General features: G+C 51.0%; 1 pseudogene; it reads left to right on the top strand.

Moving 5' to 3' along the window:
* The window catches only part of LOC148442581 (interferon-induced GTP-binding protein Mx1-like), a 40,432-nt pseudogene extending 21,194 nt beyond the window's left edge, over positions 1 to 19,238 (top strand).
* Positions 19,239 to 19,864: the final 626 nt, after the last annotated feature.

Below are 19,864 nucleotides of genomic sequence, written 5' to 3'. Positions count from 1 at the left end.
GGTTAGGATTAGGCACTAGGGGGGGTGGTTAGGGTTAGGCACTAGGGGGGAGGTTAGGGTCAGGCACTAGGGGGGGGAGGTTAGGGTTAGGCACCCCTAAGGGAGGGTTATGGTTAGGGGGGGGAGAGGGAAGGGGTAGCTTTACTTACCTCCGCTGTCGGCATTTCATCCTTCCGGGCTCACGTTGTCAGGATTTGAATCAGCGGCATTACAATCCCATCCCCTGTTAAGCAGGAGTCATGACTGTCCATTCACACGGCCTCAGTATAAGAGGCAGCTGCCAGATATTGCCATTCCTTAATAAATAATATATATATATATATTGCTATTTTTCAGCAGGAGCTCAGGGCCTGATTCAGACCCGGTCACAAGTGCTGAGCGCTCGCAACTGGGTCGATGGTGGCCCAGAGCGCATGCGCACAACGGAGCCGGTTCCGTCGTGCGCATGCGCGAGACCTGGATAGCGACGGGCAATCCGTCGCTCCGGGTCTCGCACCAAAGGGGGCATGCTGTAGATGTTGAGTGACAGCACGCCCCCTTTGGTGGGCGGGCCGGGGGACGTGGCTGCCCAAACGGAGGCGTTTTCATGAGAATGCCTACCGCTTGGGGCCGGCCCCACTGACATCACAAGTGATGTCAGTGGGAGAGCTTTCGGCTCTGTAAGAGCCGAAAGCTCTGGGGCTTGCGGCCACGAGACCCTACCACAAGGGTCTAGTCGCAAGCCCAATGGTCGCGATGGTCTTGACCATCGCGACCATCATCCTGGCCGCTCGCATTAGCTGTGGGTGGTCACCCACAGCTATGCGAGCGGCCAAAAGGCCGCACCAAAAAAAAAAAAGCCCGGCGCTGATTCAGAGCGAGCGCTCTGTCAGAGCGACCGGCTCTGAATCAGGGCCTCAGTTCCTAAACCTCTCATTAACTATTATGTAATGTTCTGGGCCAAAATGTATTTTCCATAAGATAAGTTCTATTTTTTTTCTATAGCTCCGCCCCCAGTCCCTGAACCTATTTTTACAGGAAAATAGCCCTGTATATGTATGCATGTGTGTTTGGAGGAAGGGTCAAGGATTAAGGGGGCCCCGGAGATATCAGTGTACCGAGCCCCAAGAATTCTGTTGCCGGCCCTGATGACACGCCCCCGTTTCCAGAAACGCCGGCCGTCCCCGCCCCCGCACCACCCTTTAAATGCCTCTGCCTGCCAAATCAAGCAGATGCATAGCAGGGGCTGCGTGCAGTCACATAGGACCCGTTCTGCACATTCACAGAACGGGTCCTGCGCACGCGAAGATTCAGCAGAGCAGCTCTGCTATTTTGGTGTCACCCCCTCGGATGGTGTCACCCAGTGCAGCCCGCACCCCCCTAGTGACGCCAGTGGTAGTAGACTCACATCACCATTTTCCCGGTGGTTTCTCTACTGCGCATGCACCAATCTCTGGAATAATGTCTGCTGCATCATATTCCTGGTGACTTCTGCAGCGCTGACACTGGACTCTGGAGAGGTGAGCATAGTATGTTGGTGCAGGGTGTGGGGTGTGGGCCGTTGTGAACCGAGGGGGCTGTGTGTACCGCACGCCATGCATCCATTATAGATCCGCCACTGTGGTGAATATGTGTAGTTGCCCAAAACCATACAGCGCCAGTTTCCTAAGCAGGGTGGTTCTGAAGGCTTCGGTAACTCACACATTAGTATAAGGGCACAGAAAGGAGAACTGCGTTTTTTCAGTCCCTTTCATGTCAGTAACATTTATCAGGTTTACTAACACTTATTATTGTGCCGCAATACAGAAAATTCAGCAATTTAACCAGGACATCGGCCGCGTCACACGAGGAGAGGAATTCGTGTCTCTAAGAAAAACTCTATTCAAGACTTCGACGGTTCTTCAGCAAATGGAAGAATGATTTGGACCAGTCCATCATGCAGTGTAAGATATGGCAATGATCACCCGTTATTGTATTTGTATGATGTACATGACCCCTAGAGACTTTACTAACTCATGATTTAAATAAAGGCACGTGAGTAAATAAATAAAAATATATATACTGTATCTGCCCTGGCAATTCAACTTATAATGCAGCACACAGCTTGCTCCAGTGCCCTCCTCGAGGGTCACCCCCAAATACACTCCAGTAACACACGAGGCGGCACTCAGACTTCCAAACAGTGAACCCTATGGGGTATATTCAATTGGGCGCGAGGTTTAGTGAGGCTAAAACCTTGCGCCCCTCGCGGTCAATTTCGGAAATCCCGCGTGTATGCGCGCTCCCGATACCCGCGGGATTCAATTAAAACAGTGGACGCGGGGGTTTCATCAATGAAAACCCCGCGCCGTGTAAATTTTTTTAAAAAAAAACCTCACTTACCTGCCCGGGTCTCCGCAGCTCCCGGTGGCTTCCCCTCTCTCTTGTTACTGGAGAAGGGGCTGCTGGGAGTCCCGGGGGCTGATGGGAGGAGCAAGGGCTGCTGGGAGATTTAGTTCTCCCAGCGCCCATTCCGGGGGGCCACACACACCGCACCGGGGTCACACATACACACACTCATTGACCACACACACTGACATACTCACCGCTGCTGCAGAAGAGCCGGCTCCCGACGCTGGTTGCAGAAGAAGATGTAGAAGACAGCGCTGAGGAAGGTGAGTAATTAAGGACTAATTAAGCTAACTGGATACTTCCAATTGCTTAATTAGTCCTCGGGGGGTGCCGCGGGGGTGTCAGAGCAAGTCCCGGTGATTTTTCCTTAAATCATCGATTTTAGGAAAAATCACGCTTGCTCAGGAGGTGCGTGAAAAAAAACCTCCCAGTGCGTGTTTTTTAGAAAACCTCGCACCTAATAGAATAGCAAAAAACCTCGCACCTAATAGAATAGCAAAAAACCCGCACCTGCAGGAAAAACCTCGCACCTAATAGAATAGCAAAAAACCCGCACCTGCAGGAAAAACCTCGCACCTAATAGAATAGCAAAAAACCCGCACCTGCAGGGAAAACCTCGCACCTAATAGAGTAGCAAAAAACCCGCACCTGCAGGAAAAACCTCGCACCTAATAGAATAGCAAAAAACCCGCACCTGCAGGAAAAACCTCGCACCTAATAGAATAGCAAAAAACCCGCACCTGCAGGAAAAACCTCACACCTAATAGAATAGCAAAAAACCCGCACCTGCAGGAAAAACCTCGCACCTAATAGAATAGCAAAAAACCCGCACCTGCAGGAAAAACCTCGCACCTAATAGAATAGCAAAAAACCCGCACCTGCAGGAAAATCCTCGCACCTAATAGAATAGCAAAAAACCCGCACCTGCAGGAAAAGCCTCACACCTAATAGAATAGCAACAAACCCGCACCTGCAGGAAAAACCTCGCACCTAATAGAATAGCAACAAACCCGCACCTGCAGGAAAAACCACGCACCTAATAGAATAGCAAAAAACCTGCACCTGCAGGAAAAACCTCACACCTAATAGAATAGCAAAAAACCCGCACCTGCAGGAAAAACCTCGCACCTAATAGAATAGCAAAAAACCCGCACCTGCAGGAAAAACCTCACACCTAATAGAATAGCAAAAAACCCGCACCTGCAGGGAAAACCTCGCACCTAATAGAATAGCAACAAACCCGCACCTGCAGGAAAAACCACGCACCTAATAGAATAGCAAAAAACCCGCACCTGCAGGAAAAACCTCACACCTAATAGAATAGCAAAAAACCCGCATCTGCAGGAAAAACCTCGCACCTAATAGAATAGCAAAAAACCCGCACCTGCAGGAAAAACCTCGAACCTAATAGAATAGCAACAAACCCGCACCTGCAGGAAAAACCTCGCACCTAATAGAATAGCAAAAAACCCGCACCTGCAGGAAAAACCTCGCACCTAATAGAATAGCAAAAAACCCGCACCTGCAGGAAAAACATCACACCTAATAGAATAGCAAAAAACCCGCATCTGCAGGAAAAACCTCGCACCTAATAGAATAGCAAAAAACCCGCACCTGCAGGAAAAACCTCGCAGGTGCGGGTTTTTTGCTATTCTCGCACACAATTGAATATGCCCCCATGTGTAGGTATATATTAAGTGGTCGACGTTTCAGGGACTGTATCCCCTTCCTCAGGCCAGAAATACCCCCAAATAGGGTTCACTGTTTGGAAGCCTCTGAGTGCCATCTCGTGTTTTACTGAAGTATATATATATATATTTATATATATATATATATATATATAGTATATATACACACACATACCCAATAAACTAGTAAATCACGGTCATGAGCAATATTATAAAAACAATAATAATGGTATAGCGGATTATGTGGAGGTGAAGCACTGCTAGCTTAGCAGTCACTATAGAGGGGGTCCACCTTCATGGCTGGCAACAGAAATCTTGGGGCCTGGTACATGTTTTAGGGCCCCCACCCCAATTTTGTACAGGCCAGATGTCCACTGGCTCATCCCCCGTGTTGCTCTAGCCATGTACCAGTGTCTTCAGCACCATCCCCCCATTTCTCCATCACCAAACCCCTATGTCTCTCCAGCCTCATCCCCTTTCTGTTCCTACATCTCCAGCCTCATCCTACTCTCTGTCTCTCTGGCTTCAGACCACACCTTCTGTCTTCTGCTGCTCCTCACGGCTTCTCTGCTCTCTAGTGGTGCAACATGTGCTGTGCCGCAAAAAAAGAAAACCTTTATTGTGCTGACTGCCGGGCTCCCTCTTCATGTCTGCACCATGAGTATTCACTGCAGAGACTCAGGCAGAGCAAACGGCAATGGTCTGAATGTCTAGAGCTGCTTTGAGTCTCCCATGTCTGGTACATGTGTCCACCATATGCACCTCTGCCACTGGGCCTGCACTCCTTATGTTTTGCCCAGAGCTGAATTTTGTTTATAGCATGCTAAAAATATACTAGTATTATTGAACCGCTAGTTAGTGTGGTTGCCGTATATCCTCATCCCCCGTATATCATCAGCACCGATCTTACAACATTCTATCCAGCCTCAAGCTCCCAGTCTGTCTCCAGACTCAAGACTGCCTATGTTTCTCCATCCTCATGCCTACCTGTATCTCTCCATCCTCATGCCTACCTGTATCTCTCCAGCCTCGTGCCTACCTGTATCTCTCCATCCTCATGCCTACCTGTATCTCTCCATCCTCATGCCTACCTGTATCTCTCCAGCCTCGTGCTCCACCTCTGTCTCTCCAGCCTCATACCCAAATGTCTCTCTAACCTCATGCATCCCTGTATCTCTCCATCCTCATGCCTACCGGTATCTCTCCATCCTCATGCCTACCTGTATCTCTCCATCCTCATGCCTACCTGTATCTCTCCATCCTCATGCCTACCTGTATCTCTCCATCCTCATGCCTACCTGTATCTCTCCATCCTCATGCCTACCTGTATCTCTCCATCCTCATGCCTACCTGTATCTCTCCATCCTCATGCCTACCTGTATCTCTCCAGCCTCGTGCTCCACCTCTGTCTCTCCAGCCTCATACCCAAATGTCTCTCTAACCTCATGCATCCCTGTATCTCTGCAGCATCATGGAGTGCCTGCTCCAAGCACTGATGGGTATCTTTCCCTACTTTCCCATGTCTGTCCCCCCACAACCCACCCCTGTCCCTCTGTCTGTCTTTCATCTTTGTCCCTCCACTCTTTTATTTCTGTCCCCTTTATCTCTCTTTCATCTCTGTGCCCATCCCCATATTTCCTCCATGTTTCCCTCTCACCTCTCTTCCTCCTCCTCTTTTTTGAAGGGTATCATGAGAGGGGGAGAGTGAAGGAGGGGAGTGCTGGCTTGAGAAGTGAGGCTGTGGCTGTCAGGCAGCCAGTGAGAGCTGTGAATGGAGGAAGGGGGTGGGGCCTCAATGCAGCCCTCTTCAGAGTCTGCTCTAGATGGACAACGACAACATTATATAATAGATTATACGGAATGTTATATTTAGTGAAGTGATAGCTGAATAACTGATAAATGGTATATATACAATACGATTTCCTTCAATCCCTTCATTTTATGATTTATTTTAGTTAACAAAGTGCTAAAGAGTGAAATTGAGGAATATGAGCAGCTGCACCGTGGGATGGAGCTCCCGGAGTTTATCAATTATAAGACCTTTGAAGCAATTGTTAAAGAGAGGATTGGTAACATGGAAGATCCTGCCAGGGAAATGCTGAGCAGTGTGACTGGTGAGTACGTCCTGTCCCTTTTGTGTTTTTAGATGTAAATCAAATGTGCAGATGAGCACCCTTCCCCCCCCAACTGTATAACATGTATAATGTCTTGTTACCGTCACACCATCTTCATTACAGAAGGAGGCTGCCAATCAGACCCAGAGAGTCACCCTGATCAGTAGTCCCAATCTCTACAGGTCCTTGTGAGCTGGAAGTGCTCCCGCCACCTCCTCACCCCTCACCCCCAGGGGGGCTCTTGGCCACTTCATTACACTTTATCTGCACACTTGTTCTTCCTGCACAATTATTCTTGTTGCCAGGATACGGCTCAGTACACGAATATGGCTCTGCACATTATCCTCCCTGCCTTACTATGGCTCTGCACATTATCCTCGCTGCCTGGATATGGCTCTGCACATTATCCTCGCTGCCTGAATATGGCTCTGCACATTATCTTCGCTGCCTGAATATGGCTCTGCACATTATCCTCGCTGCCTTACTATGGCTCTGAGCATTAACCTGGATACCTGAATATGGCTCTGCACATAAGCCTCGCTGCCTAAATAAGGTTCTGCACATAAGCCTCGCTGCCTGAATATGGTTCTGCACATTATCCTCGCTGCCTGAATATGGCTCGGCACATTATCCTCGTTGCCTGAATATGGTTCTGCACATTAGTGTCGCTGCCTGAATATGGCTCTGCACATTAACCTTACTGTCTGAATATGGCTCTGCACATTAGCCTTGCTGTCTATGGCTCTGCACATTAGCCTTGCTGCTTGAATATGGCTCTACACATTATTCTTGCTGCCTGAATATGGCTCTGCACATTAGCCTCGCTGCCTGAATATGGCTCTGCACATTAGCTTTGCTGTCTGAATATGGCTCTGCACATTATCCTTGATGCCTGAAAATGGCTCTGCGCATTAACCTTGATGCCTGAATATGGCTCTGCACATTAGCCTCGCTGCCTGAATATGGCTCTGCACATTAGCCTCACTTCCTGAATATGGCTCTGCACATTAGCCTCACTGCCTGAATATGGCTCTGCGCATTATTCTTGCTGCCTGAATATGGCTCTGCACATTACCCTCGCTGCCTGAATATGGCTCTGCACATTAGCCTCACTGCCTGAATATGGCTCTGCGCATTATTCTTGCTGCCTGAATATGGCTCTGCACATTAGCTTGCTAACAGGATTTGGAACAGGCCATTTGCAGAGATGTGGCATTCCAGCTATATACAGTATTTCAACAGCATTGCTATAGTAATAAGTCACCCATTTGTTTTATTATTCCCTTTTGTTAACGTAACTTAATCCTAAACCTAGGAATAAACACACTGACACATGTATATGGAATTAAAAGAGGTCACAGCCAGAATTTATTGATCAAATTGAAATTTTAGAATAGGTGGCAAGAAGAAAGCAGTGCTCCGAGGCCACAGCCCGATGGATACCAATACTAATAATAGAGGCAGATCCCTGTCCTGCACAGACTGACCTGGGGCAGTACCATCCTCCCCTAATTGGCACAGCATTGGTCCCTCCCTTGGAACAATGACCGTGTCCCCCATTTAGGCGGTGACATACTGGCCGCTCTCAAAGGAAGAATGCTACCACAGGCACTCCTGCGCTAATAATAGGCCGCCCATAGGCACTGCTCCCCGCCAGGCTGCACCTCAACCTGTTGGAAGCAAACACAGACAAACGCACAATCCAACAACAGAAAAAGTTACACAAACCATCTTACACGGGTGGGTGGGGTTGAAATAAAACTGGAAAGAGGAAGATGGTTCCCTTCACCAGGCTATTTATATGGGACCTCTAAGCCCTCCCCTAAATCCTACCATAGGCTTATACTCCTCAAGTGACGAATACTAACCGCAACCCCCCCTCCAGTTTTTAACCCTTAACTTACCTAACAAAATTACATATCAAACAGCGTGCTTATCTATCCTCAAACTTCTTCAAGTATTCGGATGCATTAAGTAGGACAGCTTAATACTGGTATAGGTTATTTATTTGTTTTGCCTATTGGCTAAAACAGTAATTAACCGTTTAAGAAATGTTTTGTTACGTTGTATTAAGTAACCGACTTTCTTAAATTTAGAAATAAAAAAATGTCTGGTCAAAGAAACGTAACTAAGTCACTAACACTCGCTGGCGGCCAGACTTCCTGTCTCAGACCGTGGGCTAAATTTACTAATCTGTTTTTTAGGGGATGCGCCGCACAATTACCACCGGTTCTAAAATCAAAATACAGCATTCAGTATAGGTCGGTTTGAATTTATAAACAGAAACCTCCATCTATTCCCATTGGTTAATAAACCCTTATCCCACTGCAAAATCGCTGAGAGTCTGCCACCAAGTTATCGCAAAATGGATTTGTTGTAGGAGCCTGCACAGATCAGTGGGATCTGTATAATGTTCAAAAATTAAAAAAGCAATGTTAGAAATTAAAAAAACAGGATGGGGTCCTTTCCAAAGTGATAGCCTAGGCTGTGATTGCAAAATAGGAGGGGGTTTCATGGGGTTCAAGTTATTCTTCTCAAACCAGTTCTAGGCTGGTGAGACTATAGCAGGGTATATATATATATGGCTTGGGGTACCCCTGGTGGTCTTTTGCTATTGCCACATAACCTTCATAGCTTACCTATCTAGTTACATCCCTTCTTACAGTCTGCACATAATCTCACATATATTCTCTTTCTTCAGTCTCACATCCTCCTGACCCTAGGTCACTTTCCTGTGTGACTGGACCATACAGCTCACCAATAACCTCTGCAATCGGGCTGGACCAATTTGCAATATATAGCACCTACCCTTGTGTATCAATGCCTATTTCCTTATAGATTGTAAGCATGCGAGCAGGGCCCTCTTACCTTTATGTCTGTCTGTTACTACCCAGTTTGGTTCTATTCATGTTATTTCCATTTGTAAAGTACAACAGACTATGCTGCGCTATATAATAATAATAATATTGGGGTCAATTTTTTTTGGTAGGTTCCCCTCTTCCCCAGAGATTCCAACCCCGGGCTAACCAGTCTAGAGCTGTTTAACATTATATCTGGGGGACCCCACACTATAAGCAGGGCCGGCTCTAGGGGTGTTCGACCTGAGCGGTCGCACAGGGGCGCCACCCATAGAGGGCACACCCCTCCCCAACATCCCACGGGTGGTTAAATCGGGAGGTTGGGGACCCCCACCGCCGCAGCTGTGCGGCGGTGCCGGACCCCGGAGACTCTGAATGGATGTTGCGTGCATGCGCGCGGCATCCATTCAGTGACGAGAGAGGGCTGGGGGAAGCCCAGCTAGTGAGGCTCCCCCCAGCCTGACGTTATTTGGGGGCGGACACGCCTACTAATAACGGCACATAGGGGGCGTGGCCTATGGTACTTAGGCCACGCCCCCATTTTTGCGCGAAGATAGGGCGCTCTGGAGGGGGCCGGCACAGGGTGCTCCGACCCCTGGAGCCGGCCCTGCCTATAAGTGTCTCCCTGCTATAGTGTAACATGTTAAGTATAAAAAAGAAATTTGTTTTTATTATTTTAAAAAAAAGGAAAAAAAAGGCATGCCAGAAAACCTCCACAAAAGCAAATATAACCCTTAGGGGTAGATTTACTAAAGTGAGCTGGTGTATACTTCTTGTAGATGCCGTCTGCTCGAGGGCCCCTAAAATCATGGGGCCCTGGGCAGCTGCCCAATGTACCTATACGTTAAGATGGCCCTGCAGTGGGGCAGAGTTATGTGCAAAATGGTACCAAATATGGTTGATCTTATTGTACCCTGGTAAGAATAGTGTATTTCTATTTGTTTTAGGGGTTTCTGTTTTTGTTCATAGATATTGTACGAGACACTTTCAGCGACATCGCAGGATCACATTTTAAGAACTTTCGGAAGTTTTGTAAAGTTACAAAGGTGAGTACTGTTATTCTGATACCATTTTGTTCTATGAGTGCTCCCATAAAGACACATAAAGATATCTAAATTAAAGCGTTTTTGTATAGATTTGTTTGGAAATTAGTTTTTCATCAGTGTTTTATAGCGTCATTGATTCTAGTGTTACCATACCCACTGGTATATTACATGCATATGATGATGAGAAATACTGTACATATACAGTATATCACAGGGGGCTCACCGGGCTGAATAAAATCATAGCCTAATGACACTTGGGTCATCAGGTTTTGCATGATGACCTAATCGCGGCTAACATGCACGGCGCGCACAACAGCTAACACTGTGTGTGCTGTGCACATTAGAGGACCGGCAATAGGGGAAAGGTAAAACGGGATGGGAGGGGGCAGTGATAGGAGTGAGAGGGGCAGTGAAGGGAGGGGGAAGGAGGCAAGGACTGGAGGGGGCAGGGATGGGAGTGAAGGGAGGGGAAGGAAGGCAAGGACTGGAGGGGGCAGGGTTGGGAGTGAGGGGGCAGTGAAGGGAGGGGGAGGGAGGCAAGGACTGGAGGGGCAGGGATGGGAGTGAGGGGGCAGTGAAGGGAGGGGGAGGGAGGCAAGGACTGGAGGGGGCAGGGATGGGAGTGAGGGGGCAATGAAGGGAGGGGGAGGGAGGCAAGGACTGGAGGGGGCAGGGATGGGAGTGAGAGAGCACTGAGGGAGAGGGAGGGAGGCAAGGACTGGAGGGGGGAGGGATGGGAGTGAGGGACAGAGAAGGGAGGGGGAGGGAGGCAAGGACTGGAGGGAGCAGGGATGGGAGTGAGAGGGCAGTGAAGGGAGGGGGAGGGAGGCAAGGACTGGAGGGGGCAGGGATGGGAGTGAGAGAGCAGTGAAGGGAGGGGGAGGGAGGCAAGGACTGGAGGGGGCAGGGATGGGAGTGAGGGGGCAGTGAAGGGAGGGGGAGGGAGGCAAGGACTGGAGGGGGCAGGGATGGGAGTGAGGGGGCAGTGAAGGGAGGGGGAGGGAGGCAAGGACTGGAGAGGGCAGGGATGGGAGTGAGGGGGCAGTGAAGGGAGGGGGAGGGAGGCAAGGACTAGATGGGGCAGGGATGCGAGTTAGGGGGCAGTGTAGGGAGGGGTAGGGAGGAAAGGACTGGAGGGGGCAGGGATGGGAGGGGGAGGGAGGCAAGGACTGGAGGGGGCAGGGATGGGAGTGAGGGGGCAGTGAATGGAGGGGGAGGGAGGCAAGGACTGGAGGGGGCAGGGATGGGAGTGAGGGGGCAGTGAAGGGAGGGGATGGGAGGCAAGGACTGGAGGGGGGAGGGATGGGAGTGAGGGGGCAGTGAATGGAGGGGGAGGGAGGCAAGGACTGGAGAGGGCAGGGATGGGAGTGAGGGGGCAGTGAAGGGAGGGGGAGGGAGGCAAGGACTAGATGGGGCAGGGATGCGAGTTAGGGGGCAGTGTAGGGAGGGGTAGGGAGGAAAGGACTGGAGGGGGCAGGGATGGGAGGGGGAGGGAGGCAAGGACTGGAGGGGGCAGGGATGGGAGTGAGGGGGCAGTGAATGGAGGGGGAGGGAGGCAAGGACTGGAGGGGGCAGGGATGGGAGTGAGGGGCAGTGAAGGGAGGGGATGGGAGGCAAGGACTGGAGGGGGGAGGGATGGGAGTGAGGGGGCAGTGAATGGAGGGGGAGGGAGGGAAGGATTGGAGGGGGCAGGGATGGGAGTGAGGGGGCAGTGAATGGAGGGGGAGGGAGGCAAGGACTGGAGGGGCAGGGATGGAAGTGAGGGGGCAGTGAAGGGAGGGGATGGGAGGCAAGGACTGGAGGGGGCAGGGATAGGAGTGAGGGGGCAGTGAAGGGAGGGGGAGGGAGGCAAGGACTGGAGCGGGCAGGGATGGGAGTGAGAGGGCAGTGAAGGGAGGGGGAGGGAGGCAAGGACTGGAGGGGGCAGGGATGGGAGTGAGGGAGCAGTGAAGGGAGGGGAAGGGGGAGGGAGGCAAGGACTGGAGGGGGCAGGGATGGGAGTGAGGGGGCAGTGAAGAGAGGGGGAGGGAGACAAGGACTGGAGGGGGCAGGGATGGGAGTGAGAGGGCAGTGAAGGGAGGGGGAGGGAGGCAAGGACTGGAGGGGGCAGGGATGGGAGTGAGGGGGCAGTGAAGGGAGGGGGAGGGAGGCAAGGACTGGAGGGGGCAGGGATGGGAGTGAGGGGGCAGTGAAGGGAGGGGGAGGGAGGCAAGGACTGGAGGGGGTAGGGATGTTAGTGAGAGGGCAGTGAAGGGAGGGGGAGGGAGGCAAGGACTGGAGGGGGCAGGGATGGGAGTGAGGGGGCAGTGAAGGGAGGGGGAGGGAGGCAAGGACTGGAGGGGGTAGTGATGGTAGTGAGAGGGCAGTGAAGGGAGGGGGAGGGAGGCAAGGACTGGAGGGGGCAGGGATGGGAGTGAGGGGGTGGTGAAGAGAGGGGGAGGGAGGCAAGGACTGGAGGGGGCAGGGATGGGAGTGAGAGGGCAGTGAAGGGAGGGGAAGGGAGGCAAGGACTGGAGGGGGCAGGGATGGGAGTGAGGGGGCAGTGAAGGGAGGGGGAGGGAGGCAAGGACTGGAGAGGGAAGGGATGGGAGTGAGGGGGCAGTGAAGGGAGGGGGGAAAGAAGTGATGGGAGTGAGAGGGCAGTGAAGGGAGGGGGAGGGAGGCAAGGACTAGAGAGGGAAGGGATGGGAGTGAAAGGGCAGTGAAGAGAGGCAAGGACTGGAGGGGCAGGGATGGGAGTGAGGGGGTTGTGAATGGAGGGGGATGGAGGCAAGGACTGGAGGGGGCAGGGATGGGAGTGAGAGAGAGGGCAGTGAAGAGAGGCAAGGACTGGAGGGGGCAGGGATGGAAGATAGCGGTGATGTGATGGGTGGGGTGGTGAGTCTGGAAGAGGGCGGAGTGGTTGAAGTAACTCAGTCGGAAGATGGTGGGTCCATGTATGTGAGGGGGCAGTGAAGGGAGGGGGAGGGAGGCAAGGACTGGAGGGGGCAGGGATGGGAGTGAGGGGGCAGTGAAGGGAGGGGGAGGGAGTCAAGGACTGGAGGGGGCAGGGATGGGAGTGAGGGGGCAGTGAATGGAGGGTGAGGGAGGCAAGGACTGGAGGGGGCAGGGATGGGAGTGAGGGGGCAGTGAAGGGAGGCAAGGACTGGAGGGGGCAGGGATAGGAGTGAGGGGGCAGTGAAGGGAGGGGGAGGGAGGCAAGGACTGGAGGGGGCAGGGATGGGAGTGAAAGGGCAGTGAAGGGAGGGGGAGGGAGGCAAGGACTGGAGGTGGCAGGGATGGGAGTGAGGGGGCAGTGAAGAGAGGGGGAGGGAGGCAAGGACTGGAGGGGGCAGGGATGGGAGTGAGAGGGCAGTGAAGGGAGGGGGAGGGAGGCAAGGACTGGAGGGGGTAGGGATGGGAGTGAGGGGGCAGTGAAGGGAGGGGAAGGGAGGCAAGGACTGGAGGGGGCAGGGATGGGTGTGAGGGCGCAGTGAATGGAGGGGGAGGGAGGCAAGGACTGGAGGGGGCAGGGATGGGAGTGAGGGGGCAGTGAAGGGAGGGGGAGGGAGGCAAGGACTGGAGGGGGCAGGGATGGGGGTGAGGGGGCAGTGAAGGGAGGCAAGGACTGGAGGGGGCAGGGATGGGAGTGAGGGGGCAGTGAATGGAGGGGGAGGGAGGCAAGGACTGGAGGGGGCAGGGATGGGAGTGAGGGGGCAGTGAAGGGAGGGGATGGGAGGCAAGGACTGGAGGGGGCAGGGATGGGAGTGAGGGGGGCAGTGAAGGGAGGGGATGGGAGGCAAGGACTGGAGGGGGGCAGGGATAGGAGTGAGGGGGCAGTGAAGGGAGGTGGAGGGAGGGAAGGACTGGAGGGGGCAGGGATGGGAGTGAGTGGGCAGTGAAGGGAGGGGGAGGGAGGCAAGGACTGGAGGGGGTAGGGATGGGAGTGAGGGGGCAGTGAAGGGAGGGGAAGGGAGGCAAGGACTGGAGGGGCAGGGATGGGAGTGAGGGGGCAGTGAAGGGAGGGGGAGGGAGGCAAGGACTAGAGAGGGAAGGGATGGGAGTGAGAGGGCAGTGAAGAGAGGCAAGGACTGGAGGGGGCAGGGATCGGAGTGAGGGGGCAGTGAAAGGAGGGGGAGGGAGGCAAGGACTGGAAGGGGCAGGGATGGGAGTGAGGGGGCAGTGAAGAGAGGCAAGGACTGGAGGGGGCAGGGATGGAAGATAGTGGTGATGTGATGGGTGGGGTGGTGAGTCCAGAAGAGGGCGGAGTGGTTGAAGTAACTCAGTCGGAAGATGGCGGGTCCATGTATTTAGTGAAATACACAAAAATTTGATCTGGCATGATTCAGAGATGGACGCACTTGGGAAGCAGCAGTGTTTTGCAGATGCAGCATCTGAGGAGAAAAGACACCTCCTGACAACATTGGTAAACCGATTGCTACATCCCAAGATTAAAGCATTGAATCACCATCGCATCCATCGGCCATCTGAGAAAGCCAAAGCAACTCAGAATGGCCGTCTTATCTGTTTAACTGAGGCCTGGAAATCTGCATATTCCGACGCAGATCCTGACCTCGGCACTCTCAAGAAAACGGGGGCGACATGCGCCCATCTTCTTACAAAATTATTTTCAGCTACAGGGTCGAATGATTGGGTGTGTTTTATTTATGTCCTGTGTTTAGAAGGGCCGGAAGGGCTTAGGCTTTCTGCTGGTGATAGTTCCTGTTGCAGCATTGACTACCTGCGCTCCTGAATTTAAGTTCAATATATTGCTTATTTTGTGATGAATTTGTTCACTGCCTGCCCTGACCCTTGGATTGTTTTTTTTTTTTTTAAATCTGCCTGTCTATATTCCTTGATTTTGGATTGTTCGACATTGATTATTCTTCAGTTTTAGATAAGAACCATGTATTATTTACATTGTTGTGGTGAACCTGGAAATCATTTATTATTTCCACTGCTGCTCCTGAATTGCTTGCCGTAGGCTCCTGTTTGGTGTTCCATCATACAATGGATGGGCCTATATTCCTTGCATGGGTTGCCTAAATAGTATATTTCTGCCGTGATTGTTATTCAATATTTGTATTACATTGTATGCTGTATTACATGTGTGCATTTTTTTTATCTGAGTTTACATTACTCTTGTATATTTACTAAAGTGCGGGATTTTAGAAGTGGAGATGTTGCCCATAGCAACCAATCAGATTCCATCTATTATCTTCTAGAAGGTCCTAGATAAATGATAAGTAGAATCTGATTGGTTGCTATTGCCAACAACTCTGCTTAGTATAAAAAAACCTTGCACTTTGGTAAATATGCCCCTTAGTGTCCAGTTGCCTAGTACATTGAGGTATAATTTAATAGGCCCAGTTTAGTGTAATGTTTAACCTTACCTACTGTATATAACATATATCTGTAATAAATCCTGGCGGAACCCACGTATCGGTAAGCATATCAGGCTTTGAGGTTAAGGCACCTGTGATAGGTGATCATCTGGGTTCTGGTTATAAAGTTTTATTATTAGCGTATGGATGTAATTTTTAGCGACAGACAACAATACACCTTTATTTTCATGCACACAATGAGGGAAGCTCCGTACCAGACCCCATGAGTCTGAAGAAACGTGTATTTTTCTTTCTCCCAGGATAAAATTGAAAAAATGAGACAAATACAAGAAACCTCTGCGGACAATCAGATCACAATCCAGTTTTTCATGGAGAAGATGGTCTACGCTCAAGACAAATCTTACAGGATTGATTTAGTTGCTGTCCAAGCTAAAATGCCCAGCAACACACCCTATAAAGCCTATGCTGATCAGTGCTCTATCAAAGAGATGACGCATCATCTAGAAGCTTATTTTAAAGTAAGTTTCGGAACAGTTCATGGGGGATAAGTTGGGATGTTGCCAGTTTATAAAGCGTTTATTTCAAATTCAACAACTACCATTGACGAACATGAATCAGGTGAATTCATCCATTTGTTTGGCTAATTTAGACCAAAATGGTCTGAAATAGCTGTACATGTGGCATTAATTTGGATAACTCTAAAAATGTAGTCAGTCCGTGACGGAGATCAACATGTGCTTGTGTGGTAATCACACTTGTGGTTTCCCGTGAGGCTCATCACCACCACCATTGGTTGAGCCTTTCCAGTTGGCCAACTAGTCCCAGCTCACAGCATATGTGGTCAGCTTAAACTAAAATGACATATTGCTCTATCACAGAGGCCTACAATATTGAGAATATTTTTCAGATTTTTGGGACAACAAGCATTGCCCTACAGAATTTTTCTATTGTCCAGCTAGAGTAGCCCGTACAGTACATTAGAGCGCTCCTACATCCTGGTTTTTGGGAACTGGCAGAGGAAAAAGCAATTTTGTGGGACAGTGGATTCACTGTCCCACAAAATCTGTACTGTGTTGAAAATGTGACTTCAAAGTCCACCCTGCAGCCACTTATTCAGCAGAACATTCATTAATCTCACCTCTTCCTTGTTTTCCTTATAAAACACTGCTCATTTCAGCCTCATTATTTCTTGATAGTATCATTATCATTTAATTGTACGGCACCACAGATTCTGTAGAACAGTGGTCTCAAACTCGGGCCATCCAGCTGCAGTGGAACTACATGTCCCAGCATGCACTGCCACAGTTTTGCTCTTAGGGCATGCTAAAACTTTGGCATGGCGTGCTGGGATGTGTAGTTCCACTGCAACTGGATGGCCCGAGCTTGATATCACTGCTGTAGAACCTGACGGAGTCATGCAGATATGTCATACGTGAAGCCAGCAAACATAGTAACATGCACGTGGGCACAAAGCAGAGTATTATAGGCAAGGAGACAGGGGCTGGCTGGCAACTTTTAGCCTGGGGGGCAAATGCATGCAGGCGGCCCTGGCAGAGGGGTAGCGTGTAGCCAGGGTGCCCGAAGAAAGTGCGTGCTACGGCGCCCCCCCCACCCCTCAAGTGTTCCAGGGAGGAGGCGGGTCCAGATGGGATTAATGTAAAGTAAAAATAAAGATTAGGAACAGCCCCGTCGTGGTGCCCATATGCAGTGCCCCCCTGTGCCCCAGGAGAGGACCCCCTTATGCAGGCCCCCAGTAGTGATCCCCCCTATGCAGTGCACCTAGTAGTTGTCCCCTCCCCTTGTAGTGCCCCTAGTAGTAGTAGTCCCCCCTTCTAATAGTAGTCCCCCCCTTGTAGTGCCCCCAGTTGTAGTCCCCCCCTTGAAGTGCCCCCAGTTGTAGTCCCCCCCTTGAAGTGCCCCCATAATCCCCAGTAGTGGTCCCCCCTTGTAGTGCCCTCCCCCCTGTAGTGCCCCCAGTAGTGATCTCCCCCTTGTAGTACCCCCAGTAGAGGTCTCCCTCTTGTAGTGCCCCCAGTAGTAGACCCTCCCTCTTGTAGTGCCCCCAGTCCAGTAGTGGTTTCCCCTTTGTAGTGCCACCAGTAGTCCCCCCCCCTTGTAGTGCCCCCAGTAGTAGTAGTCCCCCCCTTGTATTGCCCCCATTAGTAGTAGTCCCCCCCTTGCAGTGCCTCCAGTATTGGTTCCCCCCTTGTGGTGCCCCCAGTAGTGGTCTCCCCCTTGTAATGCCAGCCTCCCCCCCAGTAGACACACGTAGTAAAAAAAAAAAAAAACACTTACCTGAATCCCCGCTCCCGCCGTCGCTATCCGCTACTCCGTCTGTCCTTCCCGGGCCGGGCCGCTCTGCATTATGGGAGAGATGTCATATGACGTCATGACGCCTCTTCCATTGCCCACTGCAGGAGCCGGAAGATGGAGCGGCTCCTGCAGTGGGTGCAGCAGCAGCTAATGAGAGTCTGACAGACTCTCATTGGCTGCTGATCAAAACAAACACACAGCTGCCGGAGCCGGCGGCTGTGTGTTTGTCACTTGTGTAGCGCTGACCGAACTCCGTCCGGTCAGCGCTACACGCGCGGTGCAGTCTGTGTGACAGTGACAGTGTGTCACAGTGACACAGACTGCCCGCGGCCCGTATGACGCTGCGGCCCGGGGGGCACATGGCACCCTGCCCCCCCGGCCCAGCCCGCCACTGCAAGGAGGTAATAACCTCTCCCATCACATACAGAGCATTAGACATGACAGAGACAGACAAAGATGGCAGCCAACAGGAGCTGTGTGGCCCTTCGTAAAACATTTTCTGCTGCATGTGCACGTCCCTCTGGGTGACATAATGTGGAGTAATTTTTGTCTACATCGCTGGTCCAAGAGGACAATCAAGGGAGAATACAAAGCCTCACTGATGACCTCATGATATAATAGGCACCATGAGCAGGGGCCAATACACTGTAGCCAATGTATGTTGATTTAATAAATAGCTCTGCCTACTTATGGCCACTAACATGCCTGGACACCAAGACAGAGCCGCTCACTGGAACATACATCACAAACATAAATATAAAGGAGTAGTTAGTTATTTGGAAAGGTGAAGTAAGAAGTTTGAAGAGTCAGCAAAATACATTCTCTCTTTTTCCCCAGCAGCCCGTAGGCCAGGGGTGCTGAACCTTTTTTCTGCTGAGGGCCATTTTGATATCTATATAAAAAAATTTGCGGGCCCGGTGCAGGCCACACCCCCTCCATGTGACGTTACATGGGGGCGGGGCCACAATCGCCGGTGATTATAGCAATGCCTGGAGCATCCTGTGGATACTCCTGGGAGCTGTAAGGGCAGCGGTGTGACCATCTGAAGACTCCTAAGGACGCTCCAGGCAGCACTGCTGCATAGATTCTGGCTGCAGGGTTCCATTCTAGGCTCCCTGCTAGTCAGATGAGGCTAACAGAAAAAAGCTCCGAGGGCCAGACCAAATGACTCTGGGGGCCTTATACAGCCCCCGGGGAGGAGGTTCCCCATCCCTGCCATAGGCACAGGTCTGCATAGCCCATTGTGAATTGTAGTTGGCTGTCATCCATCACAAGTGTTGTATTTGCCTTACAGGGAGCAGCGGACCGCCTCTGCAATCAGGTCCCCATGATCATCCAGTTTTATATTTTGCAAGAACATGGGAAAAGGCTGCAGAGAGAGATGCTGCAGATTCTGCAGGAGAGAGACCAGTACGTCGATCTCCTGAAGGAGAATAAAGATCTCTCGGGCACCAGGAATTTCCAGAAGCAAAGGATTCAACGGTTGACCAAGGCACACAAGCGTCTGCTCTGTTTCCCAGACTAAAGAATAGTTGTGCACTTTCTTTATACTGTCCAGTCACTGGCGGCGTTCACAAAACTAGAAAGCTACGTTGTTAACTTGCCGGCCATGTTTTTGTACAAATTGCTTTCTTAGTTAGTACTCTGTAAGTGAACAAATGCTCAAAATGTGTCACAGACTTTGCCTGGTATCTCCTATGTATTTATTAAAAGCAATAACACACAGGGAAATATTTATAATGTGACCAATGCTGGCACTGGCTAATATGTAATATAGCCACCGATGATTAAATGATAATATATACCCATGGTTGATACTGTATGTTGCATTATGGTTATTTAGTTCAGAGGTGCATTTCCCACCATACACCCCCTGCACCAGACAGGAGCCTCATCTACATTTTCTGTGCTATCGGGGGGCTTTCTGCTCATCCTGGGTCCTCGTTCACCAATCCGTTTTTTTCCATATGGCGCAAGTCGCTTGCAGTGTTTTAGACGCTCCGTTACGGGAAGAGATTATTCAGCTTTCACATCTATTTCTTCATTTAACATCTGTGTGGCATTGTAGCTACATCCAAAGTAGTGTCCTAGGGGAATGGGTATATAATGCCGGCTTGTCGGGATGCCTCCGGTCAGAATTCCGATAGCGGC

The sequence above is a fragment of the Taudactylus pleione genome, unplaced genomic scaffold, assembly GCF_031769625.1.
Source record: "Taudactylus pleione unplaced genomic scaffold, aTauple2 ptg001445l, whole genome shotgun sequence".
In the NCBI taxonomy this organism is placed as follows: Eukaryota; Metazoa; Chordata; class Amphibia; order Anura; family Myobatrachidae; genus Taudactylus; species Taudactylus pleione.
Note: the sequence above shows the minus strand (reverse complement) of the source record. Positions and strands in the feature narration are given on the sequence as shown.